This window comes from Budorcas taxicolor, chromosome 1, assembly GCF_023091745.1.
Source record: "Budorcas taxicolor isolate Tak-1 chromosome 1, Takin1.1, whole genome shotgun sequence".
NCBI classification, from domain to species: Eukaryota; Metazoa; Chordata; class Mammalia; order Artiodactyla; family Bovidae; genus Budorcas; species Budorcas taxicolor.
Genome location: NC_068910.1, coordinates 74,921,509 through 74,946,170, shown reverse-complemented (window position 1 = coordinate 74,946,170; position 24,662 = coordinate 74,921,509). Strand labels below are relative to the sequence as shown.

General features: G+C 40.0%; 1 protein-coding gene across 5 annotated transcripts in view; it reads right to left on the bottom strand.

Moving 5' to 3' along the window:
- Nucleotides 1-24,662, bottom strand: part of APP (amyloid beta precursor protein) — a 312,932-nt gene that overhangs the window by 182,430 nt on the left and 105,840 nt on the right. The gene's annotated exons all lie outside the window — the stretch shown is intronic.

Here is a 24,662-nt window from a genome sequence, read left to right as displayed (position 1 = left end):
ACTTAATTGCAACTAGGGTTAAAAAATTACAGATTGACTTCGCCAAGGTGATCATTTGAGAAGAATCCAAATAAATAAAGAATCCAAATAAAAATATGTTTCTTGGACATATTAATCTGAAACTAACAAAAAGTTAGCATTTTTCGACTTTCTAAATAAAGTCTATATATACACATATGTGTATTGTATGTTTATATACATAATACTAGAGAAGGAAATGGCAACCCACTCCAGTGTTCTTGCCTGGGAAATTCCATGGACAGAAGAGCCTGGTGGGCTACAGTTCATGGGGTCGCAAACAGTTGGACACGACTTAGCAACTAAAACAACAAACAGCATACATAATACATTTGTGACCCCGTGTACTATAGCCCGCCAGGCTCCTCCGTCCATGGGATTCTCCAGGCAAGAATACTGGAGTGGGCTGCCATGCCCTCCTCCAAGGGATCTTCCCCACCCGGGAATGAACCCAAATCTCTTACATCTTCTGCACTGGCAAGTGGGTTCTTTACCACTAGTGCCACCTGGGAAGCCCATATACAGATAGTTTTCACAGAGTTTAATTCAATTAAATCATGAAAACTGTTCCTTAGACTTTTGCTATAGTTTTTTTTTTTAATTGTATATCATGCAAATTATTTTAGTACTGCTGGTTCAGGTATAAAGATATTATCTGAAGTCCTATAAGAATTCACATTCTCATAAGTACTTTAAGTTGGATAATTACAACATAATGTGTAAGCTGCGGGCTTAATTTTTATTTGTTTTGTTCACTACAGTATCCCCAATTTCAGTATAGATTCTGCACACAGTAGGCAATAAATGTCTTGATGAATGAAGAAATTAAATGCTATAATAGAGATAAAGTGATGGATCAACATAGTGAACACATCTTCTTGGGGATACTGGGAATGATCTCAAAGTAGAAATAACAGTAGAAATGAGTCTAAATGGATGAACAGGAATGGGCCGTGTAGGAATGAATGCAATGTTAAGACAGTATCTATCTGGTTTAACATTCTACTCCTAATCCATGGTCTAGTTCTAGCAAACATGACCATACTGGATGTATGGGTGGATGGATGAATGGATACATGGCAAAAGGAAACCTTCTGTGCAAAGAAAGAAAAAAAGACAAAGCATATCTGTAGAAGAGGCAGAAGTCCACTACAGCTGGAACATAAGGTAGGTGGGGAAAATGTCCAGAAATAAATAAAAGACTGGAGAAATATGGGGGACTCTAGTTTTAGAGTCTAAGGTTTTAAATCATTTTGGATGTAACACAGGCCACAGGACATTTTAAACAGTAATGACATGCTTGATTCCCAGATAAACTCTCTAATCAAGTGAAAGATGGACTACTGTCATAAGATGATGAGTAATCAAGGAGACCACCTAGTAAAGTACCATGATCCTTCACGCAAGACATGCAAGAACAGATTAAAACCAACAACTACAAACGAGCAAGGAATACAAGCTGTCCACACATCAGCAAAGACAAGAACCATTTTTTTACTTTCATAGTATGTTACATGAAATTTTATGAAATGATACATAACGAGATAAAGGTTCTAAGAAGGGGGAGAAAAAGCAACTTTTCAAACCCTTTAAACAAAAGTATTCCTTAAAACTATCTTTCTAAACATGCATTTAAATTTTAGTCTGTCTCTAGTTCAAACATGCATGATGCCTCATGAAATTTAAGTATTTATTTTAATAAATAATACTTAGGTAAAAGTCTAAGCAAATCACAGGGGATAAAGAGCCTTATCATTCCTCAGATCTCTGAAACAATTGATGGTGTCCACAGCATTGCATTGTGGGTCACAGAGAATGCAAGAATTATGAGACATGGTGCCTCCAAGGGCTTCATGTGGGTGGTACTTGGTGAGGAAGGAAACTTTTGAGTCCATGGAATGGCTGGCTTTCCACGTGCATCACTGCAATTCAGCTCCACAACAGCTGTGTGATGGATCTCTAGAGTGGGACACAAGGGAGTGACTAACACTTTCCCAAAAACACATGTAATGCCACCCACCTTGAGAAGGCTATAACCAAGCCCCAGAGACAAACATCAAGATATAAATTATAAGGAAACAAATGACGTAATAATGCAAATGATGTCATATTTTTCTTTTGCTTTTACATAGAATACTATAAAACAAAACAACAAATAAAACAGACCAAAAAAAAAAGAGATGAGTTCGGAGAATGGAAAACAAAAATAACCTCATCAAAAACCAACACATCTTTCTCGAAGTGGACTCTTCATGGTTTCTCAGGGCAGGCAATCAAACACAGCAAGAATACTTTATACCAGAAGCATCCTATTTTCAAGGCCACAGGAGGCCAGAATTGACAGTGGCCTGAAGATGCCTGACTGATTTGCCAGCTCTGAACTGTCAAGCCATACTACCAAACATATCTGGGCTTCCCTGGTGGCTCAGGTGATAAAGAATTTGCCTGCAATGCAAGAGACCAGGTTCAGTCCCTGGGTTGGGGAGATCCCCTGGAGAAGGGAATGGCTATCCAACTCCAGTATTCTTGCCTGGAAAATCCCATGGACAGAGGAGGCTTGCAGGTTATAGTCCATGGGGTTGCAAAGAATTGGACATGACTGACCAACTCAATGGACATGGGTTTGGGTGGACTCTGGGAGTTGGTGACAGACAGGGAGGCCTGGAGTGCTGCAGTTCATGGGGTAGCAAAGAGTCAGTTACAACTGACTGACTGAACTGAACTGAACTGAGCAACTAACACACACACACACACACACACACACACATATTTGCAAACATCAGAAATACTAAGCAATATTTTTTTATTTTTTTACAAGTAGTTAACTGGGAAGATTCAATGCCTGGACCAAAGCTATTAAATCAGTTCATGAGACAATCAGGAGAAGATATTGGATACTCTCAATTTTCTACTGAAATAGTTTTTGTGGCATAAACTGGATAACAGCTGCCGAACGACAAACTGCCCTTTTTTACTTGACCTGAGGCCAATCTACTAAGGAGTAGATTTTAATGCAAAGTCAAAGTCACTGGAAGATATTAAAATCTAGTGTTCATCAAAAGGACATGTATGATTAATTTAATAAAAGGATATATGATTTATATTTTTTATTTGGAAAATGGCATTTCATTTCACTGTGTGAAGATGCCCTTAGGTTTCTAATATTGCACATAGTCAAGAAATATATGTCCCTCAAATGAGACTGCTTTTTTAAAGGATTAATACGGGCTATTTAATAGGCCCTCGGGACTACTGGCAAAATAGAAAACTCATTGTACTCTAATATTAAAATAAAATTCATCAAAGCCTGGATTTTACAATCTTGTTTATATTACTTTCAAAACTGATGGCACATACTAGAATGTTACACATTGGAAATGTTAAAGCAATTGAACCACACAAATCTGTTAAAATTTCTTTAATAAGGAATGAAAGAGAAGTGGTAAAAATATAACAAATCCTTTCTCGGAATCTGGTTTAGTTAAATACGGTTTACCTTTTCTCTCTTTTTAATTCTAAAAACATTATTCTTAAAAATCTATGATACAAAAAAAAAGAAAACAGCAACAACTACGATGCAACAGGGGATATGTGGAAACTTATAGTGGCCTGTAGTGGCCACTCAGTTTTGCTGAGAACGTAAAATTGCTCTAAAAATAGCTTTTTAATTAAAAAAAAAAAATTTGATAGTATATTCCTGTAGTTTCCACATAGAACCATGCACACTTTTATTTTTATCTTTTACACTTTATTTATATATGTTTTTAAATTGGAGAATAATCACTTTATAATGCTGTGTTACTTTCTACTGCATAACAATGTGCATTAGCTCTATGTATACATATATCCCCTCCCTCGTGAGTCTTCCTCCTACTGCTCCCTGCTGCCCCCTACCCCGTCCCACACCTCTAGGTCATCACAGAGCACTAAGCTGAGTTCCCTGTTTTATACAACAGCTACCCATTTATTTGTTACTGTTCAGTCGATAAGCCATATCTGACTTTTTGTGACCCTACGGCAGAAAGTGAAGAAGAACTAAAGAGCCTCTTGATGAAAGTGAAAGAAGAGACTGAAAAAGTTGGCTTAAAGCTCAACATTCAGAAAACTAAGATCATGGCATCCAGTCCCATCACTTCATGGCAGATAGATGGGGAAACAGTGGAAACAGTGGCTGACTATTTTTCTGGGCTCCAAAATCAATGCAGATGGTGATTGCAGCCATGAAATTAAAAGACGCTTACTCCTTGGGAGGAAAGTTATAACCAACCTAGACAGCATATTAAAAAGCAGAGACATTACTTTGTCAACAAAGGTCCATCTAGTCAAGGCTATGGTTTTTCCAGTAGTCATGTATGGATGTGAGAGTTGGGACTATAAAGAAAGCCGAGCACAGAAGAATTGATGCTTTTGAACTGTGGTGTTGGAGAAGACTCTTGAGAGTCCCCTGGACTGCAAGGAGATCCAACCAGTCCATCCTAAAGGAGATCAGTCCTGGGTGTTCACTGGAAGGTCTGATGTTGAAGCTGAAACTCCAATAGTTTGGCCACCTGATGCAAAGAGCTGACTAATTTGAAAAGACCCTGATGCTAGGAAAGATTGAGGGCAGGAGGAGAAGGGGACGACAGAGGATGAGATGGTTGGATGGCATCACTGACATAATGGACATGGGTTTGGGTGGACTCCAGCAGTTGGTGATGGACAGGGAGGCCTGGCGTGCTGTGGTTCATGGGGTTGCAAAGAGTCAGACACTACTGAGTGACTGAACTGAACTGAACTGAGGGACTGTAGCCTGCAAGGCTCCTCTGTCCATGGCATTTCCCAGGCAAGAATACTGGAGTGGATAGACATTTCCTTCTCCAGGGATCATTTCCTGAACCAGGGATTGAATTGGGTCTCCTGCACTGGCAGGCAGATTCTTTTACCACTGACTCACCATGGAAACCCATCTGTTTAATACATAGTACTTTTAATTTTAAAACAAAATTTGTTTATTTGGTTTGATCCTCAGGTTAAAAAAAATGAACAGAATCCAAGTGAAAGAGACCACAATAAATTAAGTATTCTAATGAGAAATCATCTTTCTGCTAATGTTGAATTTTAGGAATTTGGCATCATTCAATCCTAGTAGTTTCCCCTGGTTGCTAAGAAGTGAAGAATTCAACTGCTAACGCAGGAGACATGGTTTGATCCTTGGGTCGGGAAGATTCCCTGGAGAAGGAAATGGCAGCCCATTCCAGTGTTACTGCCTGGGAAATCCCATGCACAGAGGAGCCTGGTGGGCTACAGTTCATAGAGTTGCAAAGAGTCAGACAGGAATCAGTGACTAAACAACAAAAACAATCCCATTAGTTAAATTCAATATACAACTGTGCATATTTACTGGTAATCACACAACCTGGTTTCTTGTTTTAAACATTCACAATTTATATTACACACACTCCAGTTGAAAAGGAATTTTCACAGCTAAGGAACAAGATCTCTGCTTGGCTTCTTTGCCAAAAAGTCTTGGCAAGGTAAACAACAGCACCGAATTCATTTGGGACTCTGCAGGCATGATCCACTGGCTCTTAGGTGGTCTTTGAGAGGACTGTCTTATTCAAATTACCTCATTTTGCAGATGAGAGGAAAAGAACCCGGGTCAAGTGGCTTGCCCACAGAGCCAGTTGGCAGTGCAACTGGCCTGAAACTCTGGACCTCTGGACTCCAATCCAAGTGTGGTTACTCAACTCACTGTTTTTTCAAGTCTGGTTAAACTGGGTTACTTGGCCAATTCTCTTTGGCTTTTATAAAAGTGGATTCACTTTTAGACTATAAAATTATGTTGTGATCTACAATGTGGTCAATGGAACAATAAAACCAGGCTTAAAGTAGCTAGCAAGTCATATAAGCAGTTAAAAACGCATTCCACTGCACAGAATGGAACGCATGGTAAACACAAAAGAGAATGCATGACAAATAGAGCATAAAGTCATGACAGAATTCTCTCTCCCACGAGTCTCACATTAAGGCTGAAGCTGCTGCAGATGTTCCATGATGCTCTCAGAGACTAGGTTATTCCTATATTTCTGCACTAGGGATTCCCTGGTGGCTCAGTGATGAAGAATCCACCTCCAATGAAGAATCCACCTCCAATGCAGGAGACATAGGTTCTATCCCTGGGTTAGGAAGATCCCCTGGAGGACATGGCAACCCACTCCAGTATTCTTGGCTGGAAAATTTCATGGACAGAGAAGCCTAGCGGGCTACAGTCCACCGGGCTGCAAAAGAGTTGGAGATGACTGACTGACTCAACAACATCTTTCTGTTCTGCACTGCCATCCTTTGTGAGTTGGCTTTTCTCAACATGCTTTGTGATCACGAAATAGCCACAGGATATTAAGAGTTCATATTCAAGTTCCAGGCAGGAACAGGTCAAGGGATAAAGGTTTTCTATTTTTTTTTTTCCCCCCCTGTTAAAGCTTTGTTGTTTCCCTGGGAGGAACATCCACCCAGTATCCACATCCCATCCGCCAGAGCTATGTCATCTGGCCACATTGAACTGAGAGGGAATTTGCAAACAATAATTTTGGTCAAGAGCATTGTCTCCATGAGTGAGGAAAATCTGGAATTCTTTTTGAAAGGAGGAATTAGGACAGAATATCAATCAGGCAAATACAGAGTCTCCCACAATATGAAATTTGAAGACAGGAATGTATTTTTGTTTCTTTATGTTCCTTTACAAAAGACAGATGATTCCAGGAAGACGATAGAGAGTAAAAGTACTACAACTAAAACCAAAAGGACATGGAGAAAAGGTGGGGAAGGGTGTTAGAGCAAAGAGCAGAATTTCTCAAAACCGAGTCTCCTAAATTTTTGAGTAGGAGTGGGACTGAACAGACTGAATGAAAGTTTCCAGAACCACATGTATGGTCTTCAAGCCAGACATTTCAAATGAATATATTGTTTTTCTATGAATTCACGAAGACTAAACTGGTGTTGGCTAGAAACCTTTCAGGTCTTTGGATTTCTGCCCAAGGTGTAACCTCCCTTCCTTGTCTCTAAAGAGTGAAAGGGTGAGGGAGAATTCTAGCAATGGGATTCCTGAAAATTGGCAAAGCCTCAGATAAGATAAGCAAAAGGCCAAAGAAGTGAAAGCTACAAGTTTCTCCTAAACTCTATCTCTGACTTTTCAAATGAATGGAGCCAGGTCTGGCTCACATACACAAATGGCAGGTTGAGTGTAAGAGAGAAACGGTGTTTGACCCAGGTTCTGAATAACAATAGTCTTATAATCAGGAAAGCTTCCCAGGAGGCACAATAGTAAACAATCAGCCTGCCAATATAAGAGACACAGGAGAGGCAGGTTTGATCCCTGGGCCAGGAAGATCCCCTGGAGGAGGAAATGGAACCCACCCCAGTATTCTTGCCTGGAAAATCCTACACAGTCCATGGGATCACAAACAGTCAGACACGACTGAGTAACTGAGCATGCAAGCTGATGAAAAGACTGCAGAGGACACAGGTGAAAAAGACAGGAACAAAATAAACATTTGTTAGCTATTGTGCAGCTTTTTCAAAACCTCACAAAGGCATGAATTAATTCTGGTACTGCTCAGCCAGTGTAAAACTGAAGAACTGTGTAAATAGAAGGTGGATGGTAGGACCAGGCTTGCCCCTGTCAGTGAAGTTTGCAGATAAGCCAGGGGAGGAGCCAGAAAGATCCATGAAGTAACAGATCAGAGTTGGAGCCATAAGGATGAATGCATATTTAGCTTAATATACATACAGATAGCTAGCTACAGAAATATTCATACAAGCTGGACACTACACAAATATAATGCCTCACTCTGAGAGGCACCTAAAAGTAGATGTTCTAGTAGCAATAAGCACACCCAGTGCCCAGGTCTCTATTTTTAATATTATTCTTCAATAAGAGGAACTAGAGTCCCTTGGAAAAATAGAGGATTCTAGGACTGGGACCTAGAACATATGAGTCTGGAGCATCTTGTGGAGAAGACAATAAAAGACGGTATTTCAAATTAAGCACAGGAGCCAAATGAATGAGCTCCCAAAGGCCAAAATTGGAACAACTTGAGCAATTACGTGTGTGTATGTGTGTATATATATATATAATTAATAAAGTAGTATTACATTATAACACAAAATATAAAATGTCTATGAGTTACTAAAACTGAATAAATAAAATGGGTGGTAAAAGGCAAACCTGTGTAGAATTAAAAATCATCTACACCCTCAGGAGGTTAAGCAAAATTTTCTATTCCTTACTTGTGGGCTATGCCTAGTGACTTTCTTCTGAAGAGTTCAGTACACGATGAGGGGGAAAGAGTAGGTTTATAGTGGAGAAACCTGACAACCACTATCCCAGCCATATGATCAAAGTCAACAGAAATAGTGACAGATCGTGTTGATCACAGGGGCTCTTGATATGACATGATGAAAAAGGCAATCTATTTCTGTGGTCTTTCTCCCAGAAACCCATAACTCCAGGCGAAGCATAAGAAAATTCTACCAGGAGCATCCTAAAAAAACGCCTGACCACTACTCCTCAAACTTGCCAAGGTCAACAGTGAGGAAAGTATGAGAGACTGTCATGGAGTGCTGATTAGATATGGCAAGAAAATTTCACGTGGTGTGCTGCATGGGATCTTAGAACAGAGAAAGAATTTTAGGTAAAAACTAAGGACATGAATTTAAAAACACTTGCTCCTTGGAAAAAAAAGTTATGACCAACCTAGACAGCATATTAAAAAGCAGAGACATTACTTTGCCAACAAAGTTCCATCTAGTCAAAGCTATGATTTTTCCAGTAGTCATGTACGGATGTGAGAGTTGGACTATAAAGAAAGCTGAGAGCCGAAGAATTGATGCTTTTGAACTGTGGTGTTGGAGAAGACTCTTGAGAGTCCCTTGGACTGCAAGGAGGTCCAACCAGTCCATTCTAAAGGAGATCAGTCCTGGATGTTCATTGGAAGGACTGATGCTGAAGCTGAAACTCCAATACTTTGGCTACCTCATGCGAAGAGCTGACTCATTGGAAAAGACCCTGATGCTAGGAAAGATTGAGGGCAGGAGGAGAAGGGGACAATAGAGGATGAGATGGCTGGATGGCATCACCAACTTGATGGATATGAGTTTGAGTGAACTCCGGGAGCTGGTGATGGACAGGGAGGCCTGGCGTGCTGCAATTCACGGGGTCGCAAAGAGTCGGACACGAATTAGCAACTGAACTGAACTGAAGGACATAAATGAAGGATGACTAAAAGGACAGACTGTATTAATAATAATGGATCAGAATTGGTTCATTAACTGTAAGAAATGTACCACTTGATATTAATACTGGATTGGCCAAAAAGTTTGTTCAGGTTTTTGTATGCTTTTATGAAAAACTGAATGAACTTTTTGGCCAACCCAATTAGGGCAGACTGGGTGGGGGCATATATGGCAATCCCCTGGAATGTCCTCTCTATTTTTATTAACATTAAACAATATTAAAATTTATTAAATCTAATAAAATAATACAAATGAATATAAATCTCATTAAATCTAATTAACATTAAAATTAAAATTTATTAAATCTAAAACTTAGAGTAATGCCTACTTAAAAAAAATTTGAAGGTCCACATCAGATTTTGATAAGACATACCTATTCACTTCCATGTCAAGATTCTGACTTTCAACAACTGTGAAATTACTGTCAACTGAAAAGAACTTGTGTTAAAAAGACGTTTACTTGGAGAAGGAAATGGCAACCCACTCCAGTATTCTTGCCTGGAGAATCTCATGGACAGGGGAGCTTCGGCGGGCTACAGTCATGGGGTTGCAAAGAGTCAGTTATGACTTAGTGGCTAAACTGCTAGGTTTATATATATGTCTTATAGTAGGAAAAGTCTCTAAAAATTTTTCACCTTGCAAAACTGAATCTCTATATTCATTGAATGACACTCCTGCTTTTTCCTCTCCCCAGCCCCCGGCAACTACCATTTTCCTTTCTGCTAAAGAAAAAATATTTTTGAAAATATAAGATAATTTTAACTTTTTCAATTTTAAGCTTCATTTTCATATACTGGAGAGGGTGTGGAGAAAAGGGTATGCTTTTGCACTGTTGCTGGGAATGTAAATTGATACAGCCACTATGGAAGACAGTATGGAGTTTCCTTAAAAAACTAGGAATAAAACCACCATATGACCCAGCAATCCCACTCCTAGGCATATACCCTGAGAAAACCAAAATTGAAAAAAACACATGTATACCATTGTTCATTACAGCACTATTTACAATAACTAGAACATAGAAGCAACCTAGATGTCCATAGACAGATGAATAAAGAAGTTGTAATATATATATACAATGCAATATTAGCCATAAAAAGGAACACATTTGAGTCAGTTCTGATGAAGTGGATGAACCTAGACCCTATTATAGAGAGTGAAGTGAGAGAAAAATAAAGATAAATGTTGTATTCTAACATATATATGTGGAATCTAGAAAAATGGTACTGAAGAATGTATTTACAGGGCAGCAGTGGAGAAACAGACACAGAGAACAGACGTATGGACATGGGAGAGGGCAGGAGAGGGTGAGATGCATGGAAAGAGTCACATGGAAACTTACATTACCATACGTAAGCCAGGGGTATTTGCTGTATGGCTCAGATAAGTCAAAGGAGCTCTGTATCAACCTAGAGGGGTGGGGTCAGGAGGGAGATGGGAGGGAGGTTCAAAAGGGAGGGGATACATGTATACCTATGGCTGATTCATGCTGGAGGTTTGATGGGAAACAACAAAATTCTGTAACAAAATTGTCCTTCAATAAAAAAATAAACTAATTTTAAAAGAGGATAAAAAAATAAATTCAAACTGCATATATGTTAATAAAATTGTATCTTAATATTTTAATTCTTTAGACATTACTTTTAATAGAACACAAATTATATGAAAAATCTTTGACTGTAACATCTTAATTAGTGATTTAGTGCAATGAAGGCAAAAGAAATTTTATGGAATATATTATTTTGTATGAAAATAAAAGATCTTTACTAACACGGGCTTCTCTTCTATGACATCTAAAATAACGAGACAAAGCTTACTTTTAGATTTTCCTAGCAAATTTTCTGTTTCAATAATTTGTGCATGGGTGGCATTTAAATTCTTGTAAAAACTTTCAGAGTTTCTGAGTAATCACACATTTATCAATTATAAAGGAAATGCTTAAAAATTTTTTTTGACCATTTTTAAAGTCTTTACTGAATTTGTTATAATATAGCTTCATTTTATGTTTCGGGCTTTTTGACCGAGAGGCATATGAGAGCTTAGCTCCCTGACCAGGGATGGACCTTGCAGCTCCTGCACTGGAAGGTGAAGTCTTAACCACTGGGACCCCCAGAGAAGTCCCTATAAAGGAAGTTCTTTGCTTTCCAAGTTTAATCTTGTCTTAGAAATGTAAAAGTCACTGATCAAATTCAATTCACATTTACAAATTAGAAATCTGAAGCCTCATGGGGTCTCTGCCTAGTTAAAAAGAGAATCAGCTTCAACTTTGGACCTTGACTATGGAATGCTCACTATTTCAGCAAAGAATTACAATATTCCATAGATTCTGAATCATGCCTTTCTCACCAAACCACTGAAGATTAATTATGTGTTTTGCTCTGTTGCCTCTTTTTTATGGAGTTATTACTCATATTCTTGATTTTAGTAATAATGGATCTTATTACTCATATTTATAATTACCCCAACATCAAAGATACAGTTATGAAAATAATCTTTCCAGGTCAGGGGGGTTCCCAAACTCTAAGCTGCTTCAGAGTCACCTGGGATGCCTGATTAGACTGCAGATCCATCCCCTTCTGGCCCCAAGACCTGGACTGGATCCCTGTGCTTGGGATGCATGTGAAAACACACTTCCCCAGAGGGATTCAGATTCAGGCAGTTCATGGACCACACTTTGAGAGATGATTTGGAGCAGGGTTTCTCAAGCTTTAACATGCCCTTGAATCACCTGGGGATCTTGTTAAAATGCAGTTTCTGATTGGACAAGTCCAGGTGGGGCTGATTCTGTTTTTATAACAAGTTCCCAAGTGACTGGATTCAGCTATTCCTTCAGGTAGCATAGGTCTACTTAACAGAATCCATTATTACTAATCTTATTAAGGTTTGTTTTTTTTTAAGTCACAGGTTATTGCATTATAGAACCCTTTTTAGAATAGCTTTTTCTTTTTAATGGAGGCAAAATACACATAACATACAATTTACCATTGTAACCATTTTTTAAGTGTACAGTTCAGCTACATTAAGTAGATTAACATTATTGTGAAACTAGTTTCCATAACTGTTTTCTTGTTGCAAAACTGAAACTTTATACCCATTAAGCAAGTCTTCAGTCCCCTCTCCCCCAATCCCCATGTCAGAGATGGATTCCTGTGCATTCTCTCAGCTCAGACTTCTGTTCTCTCAATTTCTTTAACCCAGTATAGCGCAGTTTCTATCATTTCAACAATGTAATCAGTATAAAAAGTTAATACTAAGACAGTCTACATTCACCACCAACCCTGCTACCAAGCAAGACTAACTCTTTGATATTTGATGGGTATTCCGCTTACAGCACACACGACTTTGAACTAGAATATCTCAAGCACTCTATAGCCACAGGTGGCTAGTGGTCACCATTGCACTAGCTTAGCATCAAGTTTTTGAAATCAAGGCTACCTTTCAAGGAATGATGAGTGGAATGGGGACAAGCTGAGGTTATAGGGGAAACTCACTCCAAAGAAACAGGTCTAAGCAGAAATAAACATAAGACTGAATATACTGGGAAGACTATATGCACAGTTCTATATGCCATCACAATATCATATATTTAATCACTGAAAGTGAAGTGAAAGTGAAGTCGCTCAGTCGTGTCCGACTCTTTGCGACCCCATGAACAGTAGCCTGCACCAGGCTCCTCCGTCCATGGGATTTTCTAGGCAAGAGTACTGGAGTGGGTTGCCATTTCCTTCTCAGGGATATTAAATTTGTTACTGTGGTTAACTCTGTTTACCAGCAAACATCGCTTCTTCTCTTATTTCTCTTTTTGCACTTCTCATATTATAATTTGTACTCATGATCATGCAATTAATTCAAATGCAGAAATTTAAATAAGGTTTCCTTCATATCTACTCATCATTAGCCTCGTTCAGTCTTCTATATTTTTGAGAGATGATGTGAAAGGCGCATACTGAAGAGATATCCTGTTCAATTCTCTATTTCATCTCTTGAAAATGCAAGTATCCTCACTGGCGGCTTCCTCCTAACACGTCTCTTTCTTTCTGACTTTCTAAAAAATTCCATAACTGATGGGTTTTAAAGATGCAATTGATGGGGGTTATATCACGGAGCTTTTAAAAACCCACATAATTGACAACAAAATACCAACTGGGCTGATGCTTGAGGACACAAGAGAACCACCGGTGATCACCAAAACCTTAAATTATACAGAGAAGTAAAAACATACAGTGTGTTTTGTCCACACACCTTACTCAGAAACCTATGTGTGAGGCAGGCTGTAATCAAAACAGGAAGAGGCATTTTCACAGATAAACTTCTCAACAAAGTTATGGACTATCATTATGAAGCCTCTGACTTGCCCTTCTTCCTGGCTCATCACCATGTGGCCTCACTTCAACGATCTCCAATAATTCTTTTTTCAAGGTCAGTAGCAATAAATTCATGAGTCTCTTTTTCAGCCCTCAGATCAGCTGTCTGTCCTCTGCTATATCATTTTCTTCCTTAAGTTATGTCTTCTCAGGCAATACGTGTCCTCCCACTCTCTGTCTGAAGCTAGTCATTCTGTCCCTCTCATCGACTCCTCTCTGAACAACTGATTACAAAGGAAGATTCTGTCCTCAGCTTTCTGCTTGGGCTTTCTCATATTTATCAGTCATGTCCAAGCATTCAACAGCTTCCACACCTCTCCATGGCGACCTTTCAGTTGCCAGTTCCATTCCTTTGCTGGACACCCACACGGAGAACATTGCTTTCAGCAACTGTATTAGATTAGAATCCAATACAATACCAACTGACCATCAGCTCCTGGAACTGTACAATACTGTACAAAGAACAATAAGCAATTCCTTATTGGGCCAAAATCTCTCTTATGTGGAAGCAATATAAGGGAAGAGACCACCATTCAACTATTTTTTTTCCACATACAATTCATTTGCTGTTTTACAACTTATGGTTTCAAAGGCGAAAGCGAAAACTGTTAGTTGCTCAGTTGTGTCCTACTCTTTGAAACCCCATGGACGGTTGCCCGCCAGGCTCCTCTGTCCATGGAATTCTCCAGGCAAGAATGATGGAGTGAGTAGCCATTTGCTTCTCCAGGGGATCTTCCTGACTCAGGGATCGAATCTGGTTCTCCAGCATGGCAGGCAGATTCTTCACTGTCTGAGCCATCAGGGAAGCCCCATGATTCCAAAGGCTTTCGAATATCACATTTTCATAACTTGTTTGTTGGTATAATAAATAACTTTAGTAGTTCAAATCAAGAGAGAGAGAGAGAGAGAGAGAGAGAGAGCACAGATTCTGAGCTGTTGTGATGATACAATATCTAGCTCTTCTTTACAGCTGGGACTCAGCAATTTGTTTCCTCTAGTTCTGCGGGTATTAGAGCATCTTCCTTGAATCTGGTACTTTGTGAGGTACCATGGTTTTTGATCTCTCACGGTCACATTCCTTTGACTTCTAAGAGGCTCTCTTGGACTCCAATCTTTCCTGCTTGGCCGTGACACGTTCCCTTTGTGGCCTGCTGTAAGGGATCTCACAGTCACCCTGTCCTTTCACCTTGTAAACCCTAGAGATGTGCTCACATTCACCACGGCTTCACTGTAGCTCTTAGGTGGTACCCTGCCGATCCTGATCAGGCTGGATAAGGCCTTTCTCATCCTTTCTTTGGAAGATGTCAGAGGACCCTGGGGGCCAACTTCTTCAAGGGGACGCCCTACCTCACCTGTTTCATCAACTTTCTCTCCCAACTCTCCCAACTCAACAGTCTTCTGAATCCTCGGGAAGCACAATGTTCAAGGCAGTGTTTTTCCTCAACTAAGAGACTTTCTTAACATTTGAAAAGGTGCTCAGGCCTTCCAGCTTCCTGCCTTTCATAGTTTTTTTCATCTTTGCACACTTTTTGAAGTTCTCATGGTACACTTCCTGTTCAATCTCATCATTGACGATCACGCCTTCTTTTGGTTTTTCCCAGGATCTCTTGGCTTTGTAGTCTGGAGATGACTCTCCACCCTCTCTCACCCTATCACTCACCTGTCACCCTGGGCGGCTTCATCTACTTTGTTGATCTGGGAGAGCCGGGACGGGGAGAGAAGGCAACTCTCAGGGTAGCCATTACTCTTCACCACGTCACCTTCATTCGGGTTCTTTCCCACCACTGACACCTCCTCGGCTCCTGTTCTACTCCTTTCTTTCTTCTTTTAAAACATTTTTTCATTTATCTGTGGCTGTCCTGGGTCTTCCTTGCTGTGTGCGGGGTTCTCTAGTCGCAGTGAGCAGGGACTACTCTCTAGTTGAGGTGCGCGGGCTTCTCACGGTGATGGCTTCTCCTGTTTCAGAGCACAGACCCTGGGGCATTCACGCCTCAGGAGCTGCAGCTAGTGAGCTCTGCAGGGTGATGCCCTCTGTAGTTGGGGCACACAGGCTTAGCTGCCCAACAGCATGTGAAATCTTCTTGGATCAGGGGTTGAACTTGTGTCCCCTGTGTTGGGAGTCGGATTCTTAACCGCCGAACCACCAGGGAAGTCCAATACTACTTTCTAATGAAGGCTCAGGGGATCTCTAAGACTGTGCATCACATCACATTCAGCATATTGAGGGAGCTCCAAAGGGTGATGCTCGCTGACAAGTTGGTTGTAGAACCCAGGTCCCCTTTCCCATTATACTCTGCTTCTATTTTGTCCCCACATATTTACCACTGATTCATGTCTCTAGCCCCAAGGGCTGTACCTCTCTACTCCACTCCAATTATCCATATTCCTGAAGATGGATCTCAGATCATGTCACACGTAAAAATGTTCTGAAATTCAGAATTCCAGTAAACCATTTCCTGAGTATAAAAAACATTGTTCTAGCTCTCCCCTCTCCTTTCCACCTATGCATCTGCTCATCATGACCCCATGCCCTGGGTTCTTCATCACTCCCTAAGGTTAGCAGAGGAGTTTCACTGGCTTCATTCCATTTTCCTGCTGGTCTGTCCTAGTACCCTTGACACTATTCATCATCAGTGCTTACAACCAGCTACCACTCCATGTGTTCTCCATGCCAACTAGGCTGTTCCAGCCCAAACCTCTTCTATCTGGGAGACCCCTTGACACCCAACTACCACACTGTGCCCCTTGGGAGCATATTAAGTACCTTCTGGGTTCTCCTGTGTCTACCCTAGACCTGAAATGTCTAGTTTTAGGTGACAGTGGGGGTGTCTCCTGTCTCCTAAGAATCAGAGGAATACATCTTGCCCTGTATTTCAGGGATGTTCTAATTCAAAACTTTCCAGAAACAAAAATTATATCCTAAAAAGATGCAAAACTATTTGGGACAAGAGGAAGTAGATAAGGAGAGAATGAGGCAGAAAAAAGATATCACAGCATTTAACAAAAGAGCTAGCCAGGAAGTATCTAGGATGCGGTATTTGGAATTAGCACAACCTTTCATTGGCATGAGAACACTGCTCTAAATTCCCAGGGCTTTGTTCAAGCATAGCAGAAAGGACTGGAGTTCTGTCATTGTACTCAAATCACGACCTAGGGGAGGGACACAATATCTCACAGAATTTAAAAAAAAAAAAAAAAGTATACATGATTCATCAAGTTCTTCAATAAAAATATGTTTTAGAAATCACCCAGTTCTGAATCATCCTTCAAAAATGACATGGTCTCTTCATTGGGGATGGATCTGGCTAAATAAGACTCTCTCCCGCAGCTACCATTCGACTGTGGACTTAGGAACTGCCACTTAGATTTGTAAATAAGGCTTAGCTTCATTACTGTAAATCAGTTTGCCAGGGCTCACTGCTCCTGAGAGAACAAGAAGTGAATTTCTGGACTTCCAAGGAAGAGGGCTTGGGGCAGCAAATTACTGCATTAAAGCTAATATATATATATATATATATACCAAAAGGTACATCATAAACTATTTAGCAGAGAAATTGGAAAATCCTGATCCCACTCTCTAATCCAGTCTCTTATGATGGTGGTGTCTAGGTTTGGCCCTAGTTACCTGAGTTCTGTTTCATCTGCTGATTTGTTGTTGTTTTTTAGATGCTCAGTCATGTCTGGCTCTTTGTGACCCCCTGGACTGTAACCTGCCAGGCTCCTCTGTCCATGGGATTCTCCAGGCAAGAATAATGGAGTGGGTTGCCATGCCCTCCTCCAGGGGATCTTCCTGACCCAGGGATCAAACTCACGTCTCCTGCGTGGCAGGTGGGTTCTTTACTGCTGCGTCACTTGGGAAGCCCCACACCTGCTGGTGCTCACAAGTAAAGGCAAAGAAATTACTGTGGATCTCTACGGTAATGGAACATAAAGCCCACATTTTAACAAATCAATAATGGACTTGATACTAAGGGGGTACTGGAGTCTGTTTAAAGATACTATAAAAATGCTGGGTGGGGGTAACTAAGGTCAGTTAAAAGATTCGTACAATTTAAAACTATCCATCAGCACCTTCCTCAATAATGTAAGTATCAAAAAACTATTTCCGTATTGACCAAATCCTCCGTGTCATATAACAGAATGAGAACAAGGCTATTCTTGAACCTAGCGATTTTCTTTTATCACTGCAATTTCAATCATGGATGTAAATGAAAATTTCTGCTCACTTTGCTACTTTTCTGCTTGACTGAATTTTGTAATGAAAACGTCTGTCCCTTTCTAACAGAGTACAGGCATCATTCAGATTCTACTCACCAAGCAGAGGGTGAATGCATTTGTTTAGATGCAAGATCACTTAAATATGCATCACTACACGCTACAGCCCACTTAGGAATGCTGCAGTTTAAAATGTTCCTAAGGAATAAGGCAAAGCATCAAAAGAAGGTACATTCAGGTTTCAAACATTTTTTAGCAAGTTCTTCCCATCTGAACACAGCCAGCCCTGCCCTCCTTTCCTGGCTCCCTTCAACTAGAAAGCAGTGGAACTCTGCCAAAGCTCATTCTGTTACCTAAACATCTTCCGGGTCAATGGTCCATAGTCACATGACAACTGCATCTTCAGCTGACCTCTCCAGGGAGCAAATATTTTGAAGAGCAAGAATTCCAGGCATGCAAAAGCTCAGGCTTTGAATCAAAACTAAGTCTGAACAAGCTTTTCAAAGGAAGGCCTTGTTGCACAGAAAAGGCACATAAAACATGTTTGAAGAAGGCAAATCTCTCATTTGAGATTTAACATTTATAAACGAGGAAATTATATATGATTAAGGCTTTCAAATAGAGCAGTAATTTCAGGGTATCTCTCATTCCAAACACTACAGCTTCTGTCTTTCATTCAAAATTGTAAAGATGATTAAAAAGTAGATCAAAGGAAAATTATACTGAAGGTCTCAGTTGTTTTAACCTGGAAATGTTGTGGGTTTTGGAAAACGCTGATGAAAGACTCGATTTTTGGTAAGAATAGCTGGGTATTGGAATCATCTAGAAAAGTATGTGATTTTCTATTTTCTGGCCCAAAGCAGGCTTTCTAATAATGCAATCAGGCTAACAGGTCACTGGATTTACATTATATAAAGTTCCAGGTTACCCACTTAACAGTTTAATGTAGTGTTTACTCAAGGTCACCTTTCCACAAGGCAGGTAGGCATATCTGCCTTTCTCCTAGTCAAAAGATGCATAAGGTCGGTTCCCCCTCTTGGCTTGACACCCTTCCCATTCACGCTATTACATGATTTCTGGATGTTTCATTTTTGATTGGTGTTCAAACTGTCTGGATATTTCAAAGCCTTAGCTTTAAAATTTTCCTAACCAAGGACTTGGCTATTTATACAAAGCCTTGCCTGCATGCTCAGTCTAGAAAATACCTAACGTAAAATCTATATACAGAAGGTCATCTCTTTGGCAAGACAGGGCGGATGTACTGAAAACTCAACTGTACACCAGGTTAGTACAAAAGATATTTCAATAACAGTTCTCATATGCAAATGAACAATCCACTATTTGTTGGTGCTTTTCGGTTGCTAAGACATGTCTGATTCTTCGGGAGCCCATGGACTGCAGCACGCCAGTCCCCCTTGGCCTTCACTATCTCCCCGTGGTGGTAGTGGCTTGCTCGCTCAGTCGTGTCTGACCCTTGTGACTCCATGGACTGTAGCCTGCCAGGCTCCTCTGTCACGGAATTTTCCAGCCAAGAATAGTGGAGTGGGTTGCCATTTCCTTCTCCTGGAGTTTGCCCAAATGTATGTCCATGAAGTCAGTGACGCTATCTAACCAGCTCATCCTCTGCTGCCCGCTTCTCATGTGGGTTTTCTTGGAATCTGAGCACTTGATAAGACTATCCTACCATTTTTGAATCATTCAGGCAGTTGGTTAATTAACATAGTACCACATTAGGACTGTTTTTCATGCTTTGCTTCTAGATGATATAATTTTCTCCTTCCCAGTTATAGAATATTAGTACAAATGGAAGATCTCCTCACAGTGTAATATGGTAATTCCAACACTGATATCACAACTATACAAAAAACATATTTTGTAAAATATTTATATTTAAATTAAAATATTGAAAAACGTTTTGTAAAGTCAAATTTCTAGAGAGAATTTGATTGACTGCATATCTTCATTTCTTTAAAAGGTGTGAGAAATAACTACATGAATATTTCCCAGAGACTTAAGTTTGATTCATCTTATTCTTACATAGGAGTTGTCATTAACCTGCAGAAAAGCCAAGAAAAACACAACAACAAAAGCCCTTGATGATGGTGGGGGTACTTTTGCATAAACAGCTATGTTTCTGCATTGAACTCATTCAAATTCAATTAATTCCTTTGCATGAAATCAAGAGTCCAGGAGCCATTAAGAAAAGCTGAAAACAATCTTATCTTTTGCCTCAAATACATTTTCATCCACCAAATAAATGATACAATAAATCAACAGGGAAAAATAAAAGATGCATATCCCATGCTTATGTGCTCTGTGTTTAATCTAAGATGCCCAAATCCGTCATTTACCGGTAAGGAAATCTCATATACATCTTAGAGGAAATGTCCATGAAAGCTAAAAGCCAATACTCTGCACAGTCTTAGCAATATACTGCATGCTCTTACCCTGAAGGGACAAAGCTAATTATTAAGATTCTGGGAGTCATAGCAAGTCTGATGACCAGTAAGTACTTGGAAGCCTGGCCTGGATTTAATAACTCAGGATTCATTAAGCCAGGCCTTTGGGAAACCAAGGCACTAATGAGGTTTCCTAGTAAGGGTACTGTGAGAAAATGAACAACCCAGGAGGACTCATAAACATCAGTATTGAGAAGGCTGCAGAAAGAAATAAGCCAGAGGAAGAATGGGAGTCAGCAGAGATTGACAAAGCCAAGAGCACAATAACGGTGTGGGGAGAAGTCAGTGATCAGTAGGGATAGATACCGCTGAGATACTGAGAAGGACAGAAACATGTGTGAGCCAAGACCTCATTCACTGGAGTTGAAGGGCTAGATGCCTGACAGCAGCTGACTGGAGGGAGGTGAATGCTGCAAAGATAAAATAGGAGTGGCTGACTGGCAGGTCAAGAAGCACAGCTGTCAACGGATAGAGCAAGGGTGGATGTTAAAGACACGGGATTACGTTACTGACATGAGGACCCAGGGGTCTCTGATGGACAGGAAAATATGAGAAGGCTAAAAGTTGCTGATATAGCAAATGAAATAAAGGGCCTACTGACCAAAGGTCATAATGAAGTCAAAGATCAGATACAATGAAGTGAAAGAACTTGCTGAAGAGAATTTGTGCACTGGTGTGTCTGTGCTCAGCTGTGTCTGACTCTTTGCAACCCCAAGGACTGTAGCCCACCAAGTTCCTCTGTCTATGGGATTCTCCAGGCAACAATAATGGAGAGGGTTCCCATGTCTTTCTCCAGGGGATCTTCCTGACCCAGGGATCGAACCCACATCTCCCACATCTTTGGCATTGCTGGGCGGAGCCACGTGGGAAGCTGCTCTGGGCACTGCTCCCATGCTTCGATTGAGATTCTGGACTGAAAATTTGCAATGAGAACCAAGAATAGAAAAAGAAAAATCAGCTAAAGTTATTTAAATGGCAAAACACAGGATAACTTCTTAGCAGACTCAACATTGAGGCTACTGTATTAAATATGCTTAGAGAATGCAGAGTATCATAAGCCCTGAATAACAAGTAATTCTACTTTCAATAAAGCCAGAGGAAAGAGTCCCTTGATCCACTCACAGAAATCTAGCAACCTAGAGCTAATGAAGCTATCATACAATAAATAAGATCTTCAGTGACAGCCAAAAATAATTCCTCAAACCCAAAACAAGGTTGGGCCATATTCTGTCAAAATAGTTAAGACCGAAGCGGAAGATTTAGAGGAATTCCAGGTGGGTAATGTTTTTGAAAATACATGTACCCTTAATTAATAAATAAGATGGTCCAAATTTTAGTGTTATGAGAATATTTAAACCTCTAAAAGGGGAGTAATTAATATCTACACATCAAACACTTACTCAGTACCATATTCACCTCATCACTTAAAAAAGGCATTTCAATATGATAGGAATTAATGATTAGTTTACATACAGATTATCCTAACTTTTAAGATACAACATAAGAATCTGAAATAAGCTTTTAGATTTCATTATCATTATCAATGATACTTAGAAGTGGGTTTCTGTTAAAATAATCCTTTATTATTAGCATTAAAAGCTAAAGATAAGGACACTCTCCCCAAAGAATCTAATGGTATGTCTTATTTCAGAATTCAGATGCCTCTGATAACATGGGTATCAACCTTTAAAACATAACAGCTTTAAAATATAATTTTACCAGCAAAATGAGTTTATTCAGGAATAGCAGAGGAATTCTAATTTGGGATAATTAAGCTATAGCAAAAATCAGGCTAGCCTGGCAAATGAAGGAGAGCAAGGTTACTTTACACAGGAAAAGAAGGAAGTTAGGAGTGGCTGATCTAACAAAAGACCATTGACGGAAAACAGAGCTTTCAGGGTGGGGGATGGCTTCTCATTTGCCGCACTGCAGAGTCTTACATTGACTGCGCCTGTTGTTGGGCCAGGAGAAAATCTCTCTTCCTCCCGGTGTAGTATCAGACATTCCTGCTCAGAAATGTAAAGCTGTGACAGGTGGTGTATGCATGAGAGCTCCCACTTCAGGGATGCCTGACTCCATTTTATTTCTTTTAATTTAATTAAAAATGATTTTATTTTATGGATGAGTTGCACAGCATGTGGTAGATCTTAGTTCCCTGATCAGGGATCGAACCTGCACCTCCTGCAGTAGAGATTACGAGTCTCAAGCACTAAACCACCAAAGAAGTCCCCTGACTCCATTTTATTTGATTTTACTGAGATTTGAAAAGAATTTTTGTTTTAAGTAAAAGATGCTTTTAAGAGATTCAAAAAGCAAATCCCCCAAAAAGGGAAAAATATTTGCCATGCATGTTTCCATAAAAGAATTCCAATCTAGTAAATCCTACAAATTAAGGAGAAAAACAACAAACTTTTTAAAGAAACGAGTGAAAAACGTACGCAGGCTATTAACAAAAGTGGATATCCAAATGGGTGAGTAAGCTTATAAAAACTATTCAAAGTTATAAAACATCTGCTGCTAAGTCACTTCAGTCGTGTCTGACTCTGTGTGACCCCATAGACAGCAGCCCACCAGGCTTCCCCGTCCCTGGGATTCTCCAGGGAAGAACACTGGAGTGGGCTGCCATTTCCTTCTCCAATGCATGAAAGTGAAAAGTGAAAGTGAAGTCACTCAGTCAGGTCCAACTCTTCGTGACCCCACGCACTGCAGCCTTCCAGGCTCCTCCGTCCATGGGATTTTCCAGGCAAGAGTATTGGAGTGGGGTGCCATCGCCTTCCCCATAAATCATCAGGAAAACACTAATTAAAACCACAATGGAGGGTTAAGGTGAGGGAGGGATCTGATTCTATCTTAAAAGAGGCTTTCTTTTTATTAATTTTTATACTATCTTTAAACTAGGTATGTCTAGGTTAGACCCTGTTCCTCAGAAATCAGAGTTTATTGTTCTCTAAGCCAGGTTAAGTGAAGAGGAGCTAAAAAGCCTCTTGATGAAAGTGAAAGAGGAGAGCGAAAAAGTTGGCTTAAAGCTCAACATTCAGAAAACGAAGATCATGGCATCTGGTCCCATCACTTCATGGGAAATAGATGGAGAAACAGTAGAAACAGTGTCAGACTTTATTTTTTGGGGCTCCAAAATCACTGCAGATGGTGACTGCAGCCATGAAATTAAAAGACGCTTATTCCTTGGAAGAAAAGTTATGACCAACCTAGATAGTATATTCAAAAGAAAAAAAAAAAAAAAAGCAGAGACATTACTTTGCCGACTAAGGTCCGTCTAGTCAAGGCTATGGTTTTTCCTGTGGTCATGTATGGATGTGAGAGTTGGGCTGTGAAGAAGGCTGAGCACCAAAGAATTGATACTTTTGAACTGTGGTGTTGGAGAAGAATCTTGAGAGTCCCTTGGACTGCAAGGAGATCCAACCAGTCCATTCTGAAGGGGATCAACCCTGGGATTTCTTTGGAAGGAATGATGCTAAAGCTGAGGCTCTAGTACTTTGGCCACCTCATGAGAAGAGTTGACTCATCGGAAAAGACTCTGATGCTGGGAGGGATTGGGGGCAGGAGGAGAAGGGAACGATCGAGGATGAGATGGCTGGATGGCATCACGGACTCGATGGACGTGAGTCTGAGTGAACTTAGGGAGTTGATGATGGACAGGGAGGCCTGGCGTGCTGCGATTCATGGGGTCGCACAGAGTCGGACATGACTAAGCGACTGAACTGAACTGAAGCCAGGTTAAAACAAACAAAAAAAACCAAAAAAACCTTATTTTCTACCTATTCTGAGATTCTTAGGTTACTTCTTAGTTGTTAAATAAAACCTGTTCTTCCTCTATTGATCAATATTTATTTCTGTAATCTTGTAGATTCCTTTAGGCATGTGAAATTATGGTTTTATAACCTTTGTCTTCCTAGTGATTAGGCTATTCCTTCTTTAAGTTTTCTTTCCTTTAAAAATATTCAGCTAACTCCTCAATCCATTCATTGAATATGCCCTTATTCAATGTACCACGACATACTTAAAACTCTTGAAAGATGTTTCAGTGAATGAAACAAAAATTTCAGCTTTCAGAGAGCTAGCATTTCTGCTTAAAGACAATTATTTCCAAAGTTACCAGCACTGCAGGAAAGCCTTCTTAGTCTTCAGCACCACGTATTGTTTATTCTCAATATTGCTCTACAATTATTCTTTTCCCTCAAGAGGCCCGCAAATCCACTAATTTAAAACTTTCTCCAACCTATTACTTTCTTATGGATTTGCTATTTAAATTCAAAAGATGTTGAGGCACTAAATGAACAGGTTACTAGAATTTATGGAAATATTACTCCAGAGTATA